This window comes from Elaeis guineensis, chromosome 8 (genome assembly GCF_000442705.2).
Source record: "Elaeis guineensis isolate ETL-2024a chromosome 8, EG11, whole genome shotgun sequence".
Lineage (NCBI taxonomy): Eukaryota > Viridiplantae > Streptophyta > Magnoliopsida > Arecales > Arecaceae > Elaeis > Elaeis guineensis.
In genome coordinates, this window is record NC_026000.2 from 54,786,418 (window position 1) to 54,805,483 (window position 19,066).

The window sequence follows — 19,066 nt, forward strand, 5'->3', positions numbered from 1 at the left end:
ACACACATCAAGAAATTAGTCAAGAATTTTATTTGATTTAATCATGGGATATTGGATCTGGATTGGGTGCCTAATTGACAAGCTAGCACTTGTTGGCTAACCCAAGCTCCTAACCTAATCTATTTGGGTTTGAAACCTTGCCAGTAAGTCAACCAAAATTAAGTGAGACTTAATTTGGTTAGTGCCTATTTTAATCAGCCTTGATTGGGATTTTTTTCATGATTTTAACATCATTTATGAAGAGTCCCAAGTTGGTAGGACTCTTGGTGTAAGGCACCACATTATTTGGTGCAAGAAATGTGCACGTACAAGAAGTCCTTCTTCAAAGGGATTTTAATATAAATTTTTATACCAATTTAATCCTTATTTGATGAGGTTTAATGCCTAATTTTATGAGATTTTAATGAGATTAAAATCTATGGCTTATAGGGTGTGGAAATCAGATCATGCATTTTGGTTTTAGCGCATGAGGACTTGTTACGTGTGAGAGGATTAGAGTCCTTCTCATGGAAAGATCTAATCCTAATTTTTAACACAAACTAACCTCTTTTCTTTATCTTATTGCATGCCATTTTTGAAAAATTTTAATGGGATTAAAATACCTAAATGGCATGGAGATAAAGTGGATAATGTTTGGCGCATGGTTTTGGTGCATGGCGATTGTTCTTGGTGTGCAGATGGGCTAAGAGTCCTTCTATATGTTAATCACCTTTTTGGGATAAGTATTAAAGGGCCAAGATTTAATCACCACCTTTGGTTGAGTGATTTGACCAAGTCAAAACACATTTGGAGGGCCAAGATGGGGTCTTGGTGGCGCCAATTCTAGAAGGCTAAAAATTCTTCGTAACTTTTCACGTATCAATTCTCTCCCGGGGTTTTAAATTAAATCCAAGGCCTTAATCAGATTATGGAATGGGATTTGGATGGCTAGGATCAGGTTTGACCTGGTCAAACAATCATAAGAAAGTTCGATTATTGAAAAGAAGTCATACGATGCTTAAACATCGTATGAATTCATAACGCGTAACAATGGACATTCTGATTAAAGGACGTATTTGATATGTTAATAATCAGATTCAAGGTTTTTATGAATAAACATATTAGCATCTATTCGTATGTTATAAATAACCCTTCTGGTCTGAATAAAAATCAATCAGAAGTCTGATAAAGTTTCTTCCTTCCCTTGTTAAGACAAGGTCTTGTAGTTTTTTAGACAAGGGGTCTTCTTTATGACAAGGTCTTAGACTTCAAGATAAAGAGTCTTTCATTAGGACAAGAGTTTAGGAAGATCCTTTTGAAAGGCTAAGAGAGGGGTTTAGGCCATTTAAGAGAGAATTGGTGAAGGAGTGTTGGGAATTGATCATAGCAAGGCAAGATAGTTCTCGGGAGGAGAATTTGATAAGGCAAGGTTCTGTCGGAGCATTTTTTTGATCCTGATTTCGTGTGGATCATCTGTTGAAAGGTGAACGTTTGAGTGCCTTGTGGAAAAGAAAGGATACCAACTTCTACCATTCTTCACCGACCTAAGATTTCATTTCTAAACCTCACTTATAGGTATATATGTTTGATTGAATACACCAAGGGAGATCCTAGGATTTTGAATTTTGGGTTTATCAGATTTCGTAAAAATTTTGAAATCCAGTCTTCCATTGTGTGACCCAAAATCCAACAGTGGTATCAGAGCCTTCTTTGATCGATTCAATCAGATGTGATATTTATTGATGATCAGATTTTGTTATTCATCATTTTGTAAGGTTGCCCTGGCATAGTGGTGGATGTCCGCTATGTGGTAGATGGTTGTCCTAAAATGATGAAATAACAAATATTATGTTGTATACATAATGTTTTATGATTCATTGATCATATGCTATATTCATGAGATGGTTATGTAGAACATATATGATATATTAAAATTGAACTCTTAGTAGCCTAGTACTTGAATAGTTATAATCTGATTGTTTGAAGCACATAGTTTATCATTTTTGTTATATGCTATATGCTTTTTTATTAGAATATGCATGAGACCAATCCAAGCCCTCGTAAAAATTATATTAAGTCAGTAGTAATAACAACAATTAAGCTTGCCGATTCTTGAAATGATTAATCCTTTGGTGTCTAGGAGTATTTCAAATATGGTGGTTATTTAATTGGTTCCATTCGTTGGCCTAGCCAACTTTGTTGGTGTCTAAAAAAGCAATGGGGGGACTCCCACCAAACTTATTTTTACACTTTTCTGCCAACTATATTAATTCGAATCTTGAATTTAGATTGCTTAATATTAAAACATACTACTAAGGGGCTTTCCTTCATGCTAGGTCAATATTATATCAAGAACTATAGTAGGCTTGTTGTGTAACAACAAGGCTTGCTGTAGGGACTGATATAATGTAGCCCTGGTGCATACAAGATACTTACGGCAATTTTGGATATACTGCTTTGTTGTGTTACCACAAGAGCAGTTATATTCAATTTTGACTGTATAGAAATGAAGGGTCATACTTAACTAGAACATTATAGTTTGTTATGCAACCACAAGACTATTAATGAGGTCAGGATAGAGTTGAGAATTGTATGAGTTGCAATTGAAAAGAATTTTCTATCTATGAACTCGTTAGGGTTTGTTGTATAACCATAAGGCTCTTATGAGGAATTAGGATCTCAACCCCACTTGGATAACTCTACAGTATCCCGTTCATCATAGTGAGGGCTATGGTGTCCGATAAAATAGTGAGAGACACAATTAGATACAAGACCTTGTTTAATTGTGCATGTCATTGTAAGTCGGTCGCTTATGTTATGTTCTTTATTTATTGTAGATTAAAAATAGCATCTTTATTATCACTGAGAGGCATCTTGGATGCCAATAAGTTGATCAATCTAAATTATGTTGACTGGTTGAAAAATTTAAAAATTATACTCACACAAGAGAAGATCTCCTACATCCTTGACACCCCAGACCCGAGGCCGTTAGGAGATGATGCTATTGAGGATGAAGTAGCCACATACAAGATGTGGCAAAATAATTTTCTTACTATTAAATGCATCATACATGCCTCTATGAGTAATGATCTACAAAGATAGTATGAGAGCATGGATACTCACTCCATACTCCGCAGTCTAAAAGAGTTGTATGGAGAGCAGAGTAGAACTGCAAGGTATGAGATATCCAAGTAATTATTTCATGCTCGAATGACAGAAGGATCATCTGTGTAAGACCATGTCCTTAAGGTCATAGACTTGATCACCAGATTGAGTCAATTAAGTTTTGTGATGGATGGAGAATTGAGTCAGAATTTGATCCTGCAATCACTCCCAGAATTATTTTCTCAATTTGTGGTTAATTTTCATATGAACAAACTGAGTGCTTCATTGCCTGAGCTGTTGAATATGCTCAAAACAGTAGAGAGACATATTAAAAAGGATAAGGCTCTAGTTCTTCTTATGGGTAAGACATCTAAGAAGAAATCAGGCATGAAGCTTTCAAAAAGGAAGCTGAACACTAAAGGTGGTGTCATGAAAAGAAAGAAGGAAAAGAAAGCTTCTGAGAAGGGTACCTACTTTCACTGCGGTAAGGCAGGATACTAGAAAAGAAATTGCAAGATATACCTTGTGTTGGGCATAAAATGCCCTCGGCCGAAGTTCTTGGCAGGGTCGACCCTCGCGAGTCTCCTCCGACTTTCGACAACTGTTGGTGAACCCCCGTCACTCCGCCCGGACTCCTACGGGAGCCGGGCTCCATCCTCAACCTCAACCGCTGGTAAGCCTTGTTCGGACTCCTACGGGAGCCGAACTTCACCTTTAACTTTGATTGCAGGAAGACTTCGCCCGGACTCCTACGGGAGCCGAGCTCCGTCCACGACTTCTGCCACGAGGAAGACTTCGCCCGGACTCCTACGGGAGCCGAGCTCCGTCCACGACTTCTGCCGCGAGGAAGACTTCGCCTGGACTCCTACGGGAGCCGAGCTCCGTCCATGACTTCTGCCACAAGGAAGACTTCGCCCGGACTCCTACGGGAGTCGGAATCCATCCTCAACCTCAACTGCTGGTAAGCCTTGTCCGGACTCCTACGGGAGCCGGACTTCACCTTTAACTTTAATTGCAGGAAGACTTCGCCCGGACTACTACGGAAGCCGAGCTCCATCCACGACATTTGCCGTGAGGAAGACTTCGCCCGGACTCCTACGGGAGCCGAGCTCCATCCACGACTTCTGCTGTGAGGAAGACTTCGCCTGGACTCCTACGGGAGCCAAGCTCCGTCCACGACTTCTGTCGCAAGGAAGACTCCGCCCGGACTCCTACGGGAGCCAGACTCCGCCCACGACCCCGACTGCAAGTAGACTTCGTCCGGACTCCTACGGAAGCCAGACTCCATCTTCCATTCTGACTGCGGGAAGACCTCGCCCAAACTCCTACGGGTGCCGGACCTCGCTACCAACTCCAACCGAACTTCGGCGATAAGTCTGGACCCCCTGGCAGGCCACAGTAACGGACAACATTGTTCCACCCCCTGCAGCGGACCATATGCAACTCCATTACTCCTTGACAGGCCGTATTAATGGCCACGATTCTGCTCCACTCCCTGCGGTGGATCCCGTGCGATTCCACCACCCCCTGACGAGTCATGACAGCGGATGCCGCTCCACTCTCCGTAATTGATTTCACATGGCGAATCACCATGATAGCCACGATCCCACTCCACTACCTTCCACAATAAAATCTTCCTGACTCTGGGCGGCCCACTACCGGATGGTTACAGGCGTCGCTATCAATCTGTTGCCCTCTCCGTCTATAAAAGGGGAACCCCAGATACGTTATTCGATAAGCTCTTATATTTTATCTCAAAACTCTGCTAAATTCTCCATTCGAGCACTCCATTCTTGTTGAGGCAGAGAACTGACTTGAGCATCGGAGGATCTTGCCGGAGCAACCCCACCTCCGGTTTAGACTTCCTTTGCAGGTCCGACGGCGACCGCGACTCCCTCGACTCCAGCTTCTCTGGCGCAAGCGGATTTTTGCACCAACAGGATTGGCGCTAGAGGAAGGGGAGCGAACCTCTGCAGTACCCTTGTTCTTAAAGGAGTGCTCAATGGAACCGCCTCTGATCGCCTCCTCCGGTGCCCACTCCTTGTTTCCCCCACGGGATCCTCGTCTGATGCCTTCTCGCGAAGCGTCCACACAAATACCCACGACCTCCGTAGCCATATTCCGGACCCCGGTCATGCCTTTGGTTTCCCAGGCCCCGCATCCTCCAGCTATGGTCGCCGGCATGGAGTGGCCGGATAATCGGCCTCCGACGGATTCCGCCAACACCATCTCGGGAGGATCTCGACAGGAAACGACCAACATACCGGCTGTATCCCCCAAGCGACAAAAGACTGAAGAGCCCATAACTTTTACTGAAGAAGAAACTCAAGGAGTCCAATTCCCTCATAACGACGCGGTTGTAGTTTCCTTGAATATAGCAAATTATGACATCCGTCGCATTCTTGTCGACAATGGAAGTTTGGCCGACATCTTGTTCTACGATGCCTTTTCAAGAATGACCACTCTTGACGGTCATCTGAGGCCGATTAGCTCCCCCTTAGTAGGGTTTACCGGCGATGCCGTTCTGACGGAAGGGATAATAACCTTGACTGTGGCCGCAGGTCAATTTCCAAGGTAATCCAGGGCTCTGGTGAATTTCTTGGTGGTGAAGACGCCGTCCGCCTACAACGCAATCCTCGACCGATCTGGCCTCAATGCTCTCCGAGCCGTCGTATCGACCTACCATTTGAAGTTGAAGTTTCCCACCGACCAGGGGACCGGAGAGGTCCGGGGAGATCAAGCCCTGGCCAAACACTGTTACAATATAGCCTTGCAAAGAGGCGGTCAATCTGATTCCTGCCCCATCGATGGACTGGATGCTCGTGATGACCTCACCGAGGAGAGGGGTGCCCCCATCGAAGATCTGGTACCAATCCCTTTGAACGATGGGAACTCGATCATGTAGCAATGATCGGCTCCAACCTAGGGGAGGAGGTGCGAGCGCGTCTCATTGATTTTCTACAAAAGAATGCGGACGTTTTCGCTTGGGTTCCAGCAGACATGCCGGGGATTGACACGAAAGTCATGGAGCATCATCTGACCGTCAATCCAAAACATCGATCGACGAAAGAGAAAATCCGAAGTCATGCTCCGAAGAGGCAGAAGGCGATAGCCGAGGAAGTGGATAAGCTCCTTAAGGTCGGATTCATTAAGGAAGTCAATTATCCTGATTGGATTTCCAACATTGTCCTCGTCAAAAAGACAAACGGCAAGTGGAGGATGTGCATAGACTTCAAAAAGCTGAATAAGGCCTGTCCGAAGGACAGCTACCCCCTTCCCAAAATCGATCAACTGGTGGACGCGACCTCGGGCCATGAGCTCCTCACCTTCATGGATGCATTTTTCAACTATAATCAAATTAGAATGGCGTCGGAAGATGAAGAAAAGACAGCTTTCATCACTAATCGTGGCCTTTACTGTTATAGGGTCATGCCTTTCGGCCTCAAGAATGCGGGCGCAACCTATCAACGATTGGTGAACAAAATCTTCAAGGAGCAGATCGGTCATAACATGGAGGTCTACATGGACGACATGCTCGTAAAAAGCAAATCTTCCAGAGATCATGTCGCCGACCTCGAGGAGACCTTCGGCACCCTCCGAAAATACAGAATGAAGTTGAACCCAACTAAATGCGCTTTCGGCGTAACCTCAGGAAGTTCCTGGGCTTCATGGTATCAGGATGCGGAATCGAGGCCAATCCAGAGAAAATTCATGCCATCCAAGAGATGGCCGCTCCAAAGTCGATAAAAGAGGTTCAGCACCTCACGGGGAGGACAGCGGCCCTTAATCGCTTCGTCGCAAGGTCGGCCGAACGGTGCTTGCCCTTCTTTCAAACCCTCAAGCAGCCGAAGAACTTCTGTTGGACCCTTGAGTGCCAACAGGCGTTCGAAGAATTAAGGAGCTACCTTGGATCACCCCGCTGTTAGCAAAGCCTGAGCCTGGGGAGGAGCTGTTTTTATACCTGGCGGTCTCTCCCATGGCCCTCGCGGCCGTCCTTGTCAAAGAAGAGACGAAAGTCCAGCGGTCGATCTACTACGTTAGCCGTGCGTTGAGGGACGCCGAGACCAGGTATACCAAATTAGAGAAATTAACTTACACCTTGTTGATTGCAGCCCAGAGACTCCGACCCTACTTTCAAGGGCACACCGTGACATTGCTCACCGACCAACCAATCAAGGCGGTCTTGCACCGGGCGGACACCTCCGGGAGGATGGCGAAATGGGCAATCAAGCTCACGAAATTCGACATCAATTATCGACCCAGGCCAGCGGTGAGGGCCCAAATACTGGCAAATTTCATAGTAGAGTGTACCATCCCAGAGGAGGCTGAACTTGAACAAAGCAAAGGTGACGACCTGAAATCCCAACCGAACTCCCCAAAGAAGAGGCCAACCCCGCTGATCGCTTTTGGGCCCTCTATGTGGACGGATCTTCCAACATATCGGGCGCAGGTGCGGGCCTGATCCTGGTCAGTCCGGAGGGACTCATCATGGAATACGCTCTGCATTTCGAGTTCCCCACAACAAATAATGGAGCAGAATACGAAGCTCTGATCGCAGGACTAAGGATCACCAGAGAGCTGGGAATAAGTCAGCTCCGGGTGCATAGTGACTCTCAACTGGTGGTGGGGCAAGTTAGCGGAAATTACGAAGCGCGGGAGGACAGTATGGCCAAATACCTTGAGAAGGTAAAGGAGCTCACCCCCGCCTTTAGCAGCTTCAACATTAGATAGATCCCGAGGTTGGAAAATACTAGGGCTGACCTTCTCTCCAAGCTGGCGACGTCGGCTCCGGCCGAATTGCCCAAAGGCATCCTCTTCGAAGTTCTAAAACACTCGAGTACAGAAGAATCGCGGCCCGTAATGGAGATTGACCACGAGCCCAGCTGGGTCGACCCACTGATCATCTATCTCAGAGATAGAGTTCTCCCCCAGGATGTGAAGGAAGCTCGGAAGCTCCGAAATCAAGCCTCCCGATACATCCTTTATGAGGACAAATTATACAAGAGATCATACTCCTTGCCCCTCTTGAAATATCTCCGCCCTCGAAAGCTGACTACGCCTTGTGGGAAGTACATGAAGGAGTTTGCGAAAACCATTTGGGGGCTAGATCTTTATCCCACAAGTTGCTCCGCCAAGGATATTACCAGCCAACGATGCATCATGATTCGATTGAATATGTCAAAAAGTGTGATCGATGCCAGAGATACGCCAACGTCCAGAGACAGCCCACCACCGAGCTCACACCCTTGAGTGCCCCTTGGCCTTTTGCACAATGGGGGATGGACATCCTTGGCCCCTTTCCCATGGCGTCTGGGCAAAGGAAGTTCCTCCTTGTAGCGATCGACTACTTCACCAAATGGGTTGAAGCCGAACCACTAGCGAAAATCACAGAAGCAAAAGTGCAAGATTTCGTCTGGAAGTCGATCGTGTGTAGGTTCGATCTGCCTAGAACCCTGATCACTGATAATGGACGGCAATTCGCGGGAGCAAAATTCGCCGAATTCTGTGAAGATCTAAACATCTCCCACAACTTCACATCAGTAGCCCATCCCCAGGCGAACGGCGAAGCTGAGGTAACCAACAGAACCCTTTTGTAGGGGATTAAAACAAGGCTTGAGAAAGCGAAGGGACTTGGGCGGACGAAATTTATCATGTGTTGTGGGCATATCGAACTACCCAGAGGCTACCTACGGGGGAGACCCCCTTCGCTTTAGCCTTCGGCACGGAAGCCGTCATCCCAATCGAGCTTAAACTCCCGTCTGCACGAGTCATGGCGTTCGACGAACATCATAATTCGCAAGGTCTTAGAGCCAACCTCGACCTACTGGAAGAAAGATGGGAGATAGCTCAGGTTCGAATGGCAGCCTACAGACAGAAAGTCGCTCGATATTACAACGCCCGGGTCAAGAACAAAGCCTTTAGAGCGGGAGATCTAGTGCTTCGACGAGCCGCTGTCTCGCAACCTCAGGACCGAGAAAAACTCGCCCCAAACTGGGAGGGACCGTATGAAGTCAAAGAAGTAGTCCAGCCCGAAACTTATTATCTTAAGGAACTCGGAGGAGCCGACCTCCCGCGACCGTGGAGCTCGAAAAACTTGCGGATGTACTACCAGTAACTTCATTTTAATTGAAAATTACATACCTATATGTCTTTGGATAATGCAAACAAATTGTATCAAAAATGACAGGGAAAATCTCATCCCGATAAAGTCGAAGGCCCGATTTCATTTAGACCGGATGGGGGGAGAGGCCCTGCAACGTCCATATGTGCCCCCACAGCCCTGTTAAGGACAGGAGGAGAACCTCGCCCTAACTTGAGTAAAGTCGAAGGCCCGGTTCCATTTAGACCGGATGGGGGGAGAGGCCCTGCAACGCCCATATGCGCCCCCACAGCCCTGTTAGGGACAGGAGGAGAATCTCGCCCTAACTTGAGCAAAGTCGAAGGCCCGGTTCCATTTAGATCGGATGGGGGGAGAGGCCCTGCAACGCCCATATGCGCCCCCATAGCCCTGTTAGGGACAGGAGGAGAACCTCACCCTAACTTGAGCAAAGTCGAAGGCCCGGTTCTATTTAGACCGGATGGGGGGAGAGGCCCTACAATGCCCATATGCGCCCTCCACAGCCCTGCTAAGGACAGGAGAAGAACCTCGCCCTGGATTGAACGGAGTTGAAGGCCCGGACTCCTACGGGAGCCGAGCTCTGTCACCAACTTCAACCGGTGGTAAACTCAGCCCGGACCCCTACGGGAGCCGGGCTCTGTCGCAACTTCGCTTTTGATAAACCCCATCCGGACTCCCACGGGAGCCGGACTTCGCACCTTACTTTGATTGCAGGAAGACTCCGTCCGGACTCCTACGGGAGCCGGGCTCCGTCCGCGACTGCAATCACGGGGAAGACTCCGTCCGGACTCCTACGGGAGCCGGACTTCATCACCAACTTCAACTGCTGGCGATCTTCGGCCAGACTCCCACGGGAGCCGAACTTCGCCCCGACTTCGCCTACGGGAGCCGAACTCCCGTAGCCTCACTGAGAGCGGAGAAAGATTCCAAGCGAAAAAGAAAAAGGAAGGCGATGGACTATATCAACAACGATTGGAAAACAAACAGCGCCCGAGGTGCATAGAACCCTGTCACAGCAAGGATTGAGGCTCCCATCAGGAGTTCCAGCTTTCAAGGTAGCTTTCGACGCAAAATATGACAACTTCCTCAGGGCAACAGAAGCTCGGACCTCCGAGCTCAAGCCCTGAGGGGACACCGAGCCCGAATGGCCCCAGGCGAACCTGCGGCCACTTCTGGAAAAGATGGGTTGATACGATGACAACCTGGTACCTTCGAATGATGTAAGAGCCGATAAGGAGCTCGGCAAACGATAATTCAACATGAATAAAAGGGCCACCGGCGACCTTAGGACGACGTCAAAAAAAAAAAAAAAAAAAAAAAAGAAGAAAAGAGAGAAAGAAGAGGAAGAGAGAAGAAAGAAGAAGAAGGAAGTTCGACAACGATTCGATGCAAGGCGCAGACAAGGTAACAAAACCTCCTTATTTTTCAACTGACAAGATGTACGTTACAAGATCCGGAGGGCCAAAAAAGAATACATTATTACAAGGCTTGAGAACACGGCTTAGAAAGGACACACCGAAGGCCGCTTCAAGCTGCAAACTTCTCTTTCCGTTTCTGTCCTTCCCGATCGTATTTTTCGGTGCGTGTAGCAGGCCTATCGGCTCTCACCCCGCCTTGTTTCGCTCTATCTCCGAAGTCCCAACCCTAGGGGGAAAAGAATGGGATAGATTCCAGGGGGCCGTAAGGGCAACGACAACAGCGACGAAGACCTGTTTCAAGAAGAACCGGAGTCACCCTGGGGGCAGCGGCGGTGCCAGAGATATGCGCCATCACCGAATGCTCTGCGACAGCCGCCGTCCAAGATGCTCCGGCAAGGTCGGCATGTGCTACTTCCACCGCCCCCGCAACAAGCTTTACTGCCCCACTGTCGATGCCGGCCGCTCCTGGTCCCTCAGCCCCGACGACACCAAGGATCCCGCCATGGCTCGTGACGACAGTTCTGCCCTCCTGACCGGTTTCACCCCGTCTTGCTACTCCAAAATTCTCGGGCAGAACACTTTTATCGACGGTCGCCGATAGTAAACCCCTGTTGTTGAAGGAATCCTTCCTCGAGCCCCCTTTGAAACAATGGGGACCCCCAGCGGCCGCTCGATGATCGGGGAACCCACAGACCGCTGTTCTCCTCCTTGCCTTCCTCCAAGCCCTTGACATCCCCAACAGGATGGCCACCGGGGTGGAGGACATGGCGGGGAAACCCCTTGGAGAGGAATCAAGGGGCTGAGGATGGCAAAGACCGGCGCGGAAGGTGCTCGAAGTTGGCCAGGACACCGAAAGAGTGGCTGAGTAGCTAGGCTCTTAGACGGAAGAAAGGAACCATCCTTTTGGCGGAGTAAAGCCCCAAGGGAAGGGTAGGAGGTTTAAATAGGCAGCGAATCTTGGCGCAATTATGACGGCGGGCATCTTCAGACCAACCGGGGCTTGCCACGTGTCCTGCGTGTCCCACTCGTCGCTATCGAGGATTGAATGTTCACAAATTTCCATGGCGCGATGCTTGGGATCACATCTCGGTGGGAGTTCCGAAAAGACTCTTCAGGTTGCCATAATCGAAAAAAGAGCTCTGGCATGCGCGCATTAAATACCGACATATCCAAGGATGGTTGCGCCCGGACGATAGGGGAAGAACTTCGGCCGCGACAACTTCTCCGTACTTCCTTCATTCGAAATTCAAACTCGAAAGTGGGGGGACTGGTGTTTGGCATAAAATGCCCTCGACCGAAGTTCTTGGCAGGGTCGACCCTCGCGAGTCTCCTCCGACTTTCGACAACTGTTGGTGAACCCCCGTCACTCCGCCCGGACTCCTACGGGAGCTGGGCTCCGTCCTCAACCTCAACCGCTGGTAAGCCTTGTCCGGACTCCTACGGGAGCCAGACTTCACCTTTAACTTTGATTGCAGGAAGACTTCGCCCGGACTCCTACGGGAGCCAAGCTCCATCCACGACTTCTGCCACAAGGAAGACTTCGCCCGGACTCCTACGGGAGCCGAGCTCCGTCCATGACTTCTGACGCGAGGAAGACTTCGCCTGGACTCCAACGGGAGCCGAGCTCCATCCACGACTTCTGTCGCAAGAATACTTCGCCCGGATTCCTACGGGAGCCGAGCTCCATCCTCAACCTCAACTGCTGGTAAGCCTTGTCCGGACTCCTACGGGAGTCGGACTTCACCTTTAACTTTAATTGCAGGAAGACTTCGCCCGGACTCCTATGGAAGCCGAGCTCCGTCCACGATATCTGCGCGAGGAAGACTTCGCCCGGACTCCTACGGGAGCCGAGCTCCATCCATGACTTCTACCGCGAGGAAGACTTCGCCCGGACTCCTACGGGAGCCGAGCTCCATCCACGACTTCTGCCGCGAGGAAGACTCCACCCGGACTCCTACGGGAGCTGGACTCCGCCCACGACCCCGACTGCAAGTAGACTTCGTCCGGACTCCTATGAAAGCCAGACTCTGTCTTCCATTCCGACTACGGGAAGACCTCGCCCAAACTCCTATGGGTGTCGGACCTCGCTACCAACTCCAACCGAACTTCGACCGACAGGTCTGGACCACCTGGCAGGCCACAGTAACAGACAATACTCTTCCACCCCCTGCAGCGGACCATACGCAACTCCATTACTCCTTGACAGGCCGTATTAACGGCCATGATTCTGCTCCACTCCCTGCGGCGGATCCCGTGCGATTCCACCACCCCCTGACGAGTCATGACAGTGGATGCCGCTCCACTCTCCGTAACTGATTCCACGTGGTGAATCACCACGATAGCCACGATCCCACTCCACTACCCTCCGCAATAAAATCCTCCTGACTCTGGGCGGCCCACTACCGGATGGTTACAGGCGTCGCTATCAATCTGTTGCCCTCTCCGTCTATAAAAGGAGAACCCCAGATACGTTATTCGATAAGCTCTTATTTTTTACCTCAAAATTCTGCTAAATTCTCCGTTCGAGCACTCCATTCTTGTTGAGGCAGAGAACTGACTTGAGCGTCGGAGGTCTTGCCGGAGCAACCCCACCTCCGGTTTAGACTTTTTTGCAGGTCCCGACGGCGACCGCGACTCCCTCGACTCCAGCTTCTCCGGCGCAAGCGGATTTTTGCACCAACATGATTGGCGCTAGAGGAAGGGGAGTGAACCTCTACAGTACCCTTGTTCTTAAAGGAGCACTCAACGGAACCGCCTCCGATCGCCTCCTCCGACGCCCACTCCTTGTTTCCCCCACGGGATCCTCGCCTGATACCTTCTCGCGAAGCATCCACACAAATACCCACGGCCTCCGTAGCCATATTCCGGACCCCGATCACGCCTTTGGTTTCCCAGGCCCCGCATCCTCCAGCTATGGTCGCCGGCATGGAGTGGCCGGACAATCGGCCTCCGACGGATTCCGCCAACACCATCTCGGGAGGATCTCGACAGGAAACGACCAACATACCGGCTGTATCCCCCAAGCGACAAAAGATTGAAGAGCCCATAACTTTTACCGAAGAAGACACTCAAGGAGTCCAATTCCCTCATAACGATGCGGTCGTAGTTTCCTTGAATATAGCAAATTATGACGTCCGTCACATTCTTGTCGACAATGGAAGTTCGGCCGACATCTTGTTCTACGATGCCTTTTCAAGAATGATCACTCTTGACGATCATCTGAGGCTGATTAGCTCCCCCTTAGTAGGGTTTACCGGCGATGCCATTCCGATGAAAGGGATAATAACCTTGACTGTGGCCGCAGGTCAATTTCTAAGGCAATCTGGGGCTCTGGTGAATTTCTTGGTGGTGAAGACGCCGTCTGCCTACAACGCAATCCTCGGCCGACCTGGCCTCAATGCTCTCCGAGCCGTCGTATCGACCTACCATTTGAAGTTGAAGTTCCCCACCGACCAGGGGACCGGAGAGGTCTGGGGAGATCAAGCCCTGGCCAAACACTGTTACAATATAGCCTTGCAAAGAGGCGGTCAATCTGATTCCTGCCCTGTCGATGGACTGGATGCTCGCGATGACCTCACCGAGGAGAGGGGTGCCCCCATCGAAGATCTGGGACCAATCCCTTTGAACGATGGGAACTCAGATCATGTAGCAATGATCGGCTCCAACCTAGGGGAGGAGGTGCGGGCGCGTCTCATTGATTTTCTACAAAAGAATGCGGACGTTTTCGCTTGGGTTCCAGCAAACATGCCGGGGATTGACACGGAAGTCATGGAGCATCATCTGGCCGTCGATCCAAAACATCGATCGACGAAAGAAAAAATCTGAAGTCATGCTCCGGAGAGGCAGAAGGCGATAGCCGAGGAAGTGGATTAGCTCCTTATGGCCGGATTCATTAAGGAAGTCAATTATCCTGATTGGATTTCCAACGTTGTCCTCGTCAAAAAGGCAAACGGCAAGTGGAGGATGTGCATAGACTTCAAAAAGCTGAATAAGGCCTATCCGAAGGACAGCTACCCCCTTCCCAGAATCGATCAACTGGTGGATGCGACCTCGGGCCATGAGCTCCTCACCTTCATGGATGCATTTTTCGACTATAATCAAATTAGAATGGCGCCGGAAGATGAAGAAAAGAAGCTTTCATCACTAATCGTGGCCTTTACTGTTACAGGGTCATGCCTTTCGGCCTCAAGAATGCGGGCGCAACCTATCAACGGTTGGTGAACAAAATCTTCAAGGAGCAGATCGGTCATAACATGGAGGTCTACGTGGACGACATGCTCGTAAAAAGCAAATCTTCCAGAGATCATGTCGCCGACCTCGAGGAGGCCTTCGACGCCCTCCAAAAAAATAGAATGAAGCTGAACCCAACTAAATGCACTTTCGGCGTAACCTCAGGGAAGTTCCTGGGCTTCATGGTATCAGAACGCGGAATCGAGGCCAATCCAGAGAAAATTCGCGCCATCCAGGAGATGGCCGCTCCAAAATCGATAAAAGAGGTTCAGCACCTCACGGGGAGGATAGCGGCCCTTAATCGCTTCGTCGCAAGGTCGGCCGAACGGTGCTTGCCCTTCTTTCAAACCCTCAAGCAGTCGAAGAACTTCTATTGGACCCCTGAGTGCCAACAGGCGTTCGAAGAATTAAGGAGCTACCTTGGATCACCTCCGCTGTTAGCAAAGTCTGAGCCTGGGAAGGAGCTATTTTTATACCTGGCGGTCTCTCCCATGGCCCTCGCGGCCATCCTTGTCAAAGAAGAGACGAAAGTCCAGCGGTCGATCTACTATGTTAGCCGCGTGTTGAGGGATGCCGAGACCAGGTATACCAAATTAGAGAAATTAACTTACGCCTTGTTGATTGCAGTCCGGAGACTCCGACCCTACTTTCAAGGGCACACCGTGACATTGCTCACCGACCAACCAATCAAGGCGGTCTTGCACCGGGCGGACACCTCCGGGAGGATGGCGAAATGGGCGATCGAGCTCACAGAATTCGACATCAATTATCGACCCAAGCCAGCGGTGAGGGCTCAAATACTGACAGATTTCATAGTAGAGTGTACCATCCCAGAGGAGGCTGAACTTGAACAAAGCGAAGGTGACAACCTGAAATCCCAACCGAACTCCCTCGAAGAAGAGGTCGACCCCGCTGATCGCTTTTGGGCACTCTATGTGGACAGATCTTCCAACATATCGGGCGCAGGTGCGGGCCTGATTTTGGTCAGTCCGAGGGAGTCATCGCAGAATACGCTCTGCGTTTCGAGTTTCCCGCAACAAATAATGGAGCAGAATACGAAGCACTGATCGTAGGACTAAGGATCGCCAGAGAGCTGGCAATAAGTCAGCTCCGGGTGCACAGTGACTCTCAACTGGTGGTGGGGCAAGTCAGTGGGAATTACGAAGCGCTGGAGGACAGTATGGCCAAATACCTTGAGAAGGTAAAGGAGCTCACCCCCGCCTTTAGCAGCTTCAACATTAGACAGATCCCGAGGTTGGAAAATACTAGGGCTGACCTTCTCTCCAAGCTGGCGACGTCGGCTCCGGCCGAATTGCCCAAAGGCATCCTCTTCGAAGTTCTAAAACACACGAGTACAGAAGAATCGCGGCCCGTAATGGAGATTGACCACGAGCCCAGCTGGGTCGACCCACTGATCATCTATCTCAGAGATGAAGTTCTCCCCAGGATGCGAAGGAAGCTCGGAAGCTCCGAAATCAAGCCTCCCGATACATCCTTTATGAGGGCAAATTATACAAGAGATCATACTCCTTGCCCCTCTTGAAATATCTCCGGCCCTCGGAAGCTGACTACGCCTTGTGGGAAGTACATGAAGGAGTTTGCGAAAACCATTTGGGGCCTAGATCTTTATCCCACAAGTTGCTCCGCCAAGGATATTACTGGCCAACGATGCATCATGATTTGATTGAATATGTCAAAAAGTATGATCGATGCCAGAGATATGCCAACGTCCAGAGACAGCCCGCCACCGAGCTCACACCCTTGAGTGCCCCTTGGCCTTTTGCACAATGGGGGATGGACATCCTTGGCCCCTTTCCCATGGCGTCTGGGCAAAGGAAGTTCCTCCTTGTAGCGATCGACTACTTCACCAAATGGGTTGAAGCCGAACCACTAGCGAAAATCACAGAAGCAAAAGTGCAAGATTTTGTCTGGAAGTCGATCGTGTGTAGGTTCGGTCTGTCTAGAACCCTGATCACTGATAATGGACGGCAATTCGCGGGAGCAAAATTCACCGAATTCTGTGAAGATCTAAACATCTCCCACAACTTCACATCAGTAGCCCATCCCCAAGCGAACGGCGAAGCTGAGGTAACCAACAGAACCCTTTTGCAGGGGATTAAAACAAGGCTTGAGAAAGCGAAGGGGACTTGGGCGGACGAAATTTATCATGTATTGTGGGCATATCGAACTACCCAGAGGCTACCTATGGGGGAGACCCCCTTCGCTTTAGCCTTCGGCACGGAAGCCGTCATCCCAATCGAGCTTAAACTCCCGTCGGCATGAGTCGTGGTGTTCGACGAACATCATAATTCGCAAGGTCTTAGAGCTAACCTCGACCTACTGGAAGAAAGATGGGAGATAGCTCAGGTTCGAATGGCAGCCTACAGACAGAAAGTCGCTCGATATTACAACGCCCGGGTCAAGAACAAAGCCTTTAGAGCGGGAGATCTAGTGCTTCGACGAGCCGCTGTCTCGCAACCTCAGGACCGAGGGAAACTCGCCCCAAACTGGGAGGGACCGTATGAAGTCAAAGAAGTAGTCCGGCCCGGAACTTATTATCTTAAGGAACTCGGAGGAGCCGACCTCCCGCGACCGTGGAGCTCGAAAAACTTGCGGATGTACTACCAGTAACTTCATTTTAATTGAAAATTACATACCTATATTTCTTTGGACAATGCAAACAAATTGTATCAAAAATGACAGGGAAAACCTCATCCCGGTAAAGTCGAAGGTCCGGTTCCATTTAGATCGGATTGGGGGAGAGGCCCTGCAACGTCCATATGTGCCCCCACAGCCCTGTTAGGGACAGGAGGAGAACCTCATCCTAACTTGAGCAAAGTCGAAGGCCCGGTTCCATTTAGACCGGATGGGGGGAGAGGCCCTGCAACGCCCATATGCGCCCCCACAGCCCTGTTAGGGACAGGAGGAGAACCTCGTCCTAACTTGAGCAAAGTCGAAGGCCCGGTTCCATTTAGATCGGATGGGGGGAGAGGCCCTGCAACGCCCATATGCGCCCCCATAGCCCTGTTAGGGATAGGAGGAGAACCTCGCCCTAACTTGAGCAAAATCGAAGGCCCGGTTCCATTTAGACCGGATGGGGGGAGAGGCCCTACAACGCCTATATGCGCCCCCCACAGCCCTGCTAAGGACAGGAGAAGAACCTCGCCCTGGATTGAACGGAGTCGAAGGCCCGGACTCCTACGGGAGCCAAGCTCCGTCACCAACTTCAATCGGTGGTAAACTCAGCTCGGACCCCTACGGTAGCCGGGCTCCGTCGCCAACTTTGCTTTCTTATAAACCCCGTCCGGACTCCCACGGGAGCCGAACTTCGCACCTTACTTTGATTGCAGGAAGACTCCGTCCGGACTCCTACGGGAGCCGGGCTCCGTCCGCGACTCCAATCACGGGGAAGACTCCGTCCAGACTCCTACGGGAGCCGGACTTCGTCACCAACTTCAACTGCTGGCGATCTTCGCCCAGACTCCCACGGGAGCTGAACTTCGCCCCGACTTCGCCTACGGGAGCCAAACTCCTGTAGCCTCACTGAGAGCGGAGAAAGATTCCAAGCGAAAAAGAAAAAAGAAGGTGATGGACTACATCAACGACGATTGGAAAACAAACAGTGCCCGAGGTGCATAGAACCCTGTCACAGCAAGGATTGAGGCTCCCATCAGGAGTCCCAGCTTTCAAGGTAGCTTTCGATGCAAAATATGGCAACTTTCTCAGGGAAACAGAAGCTCGGACCTCCGAGCTCAAGCCCTGAGGGGACACCGAGCCCGAATGGCCCCAGGCGAACCTGCAGCCACTGATGGAAAAGATGGGTTGATACGATGACAACCAGGTACCTTCGAATGACATAAGAGCCGATAAGGAGCTCGGCAAATGACAATTCAACATGAATAAAAGGGCCACCGGCGACCTTAGGACGACGTCAAAAAAAAAAAAAAAAAAAAAGAAGAAGAAAAGAGAGAAAGAAGAGAAAGAGAGAAGAAAGAAGAAGAAGGAAGTTCGACAATGATTCGATGCAAGGCGCAGACAAGGTAACAAAACCTCCTTCTCATTTTTCAACTGACAAGATGTACGTTACAAGACCTGGAGGGCCAGAAAAGAATACATTATTACAAGGCTTGAGAACACGGCTTAGAAAGGATACACCGAAGGCCGCTTCAAGCTGCAAACTTCTCTTCCCGTTTCTGTCCTTCCCGACCACGTTTTT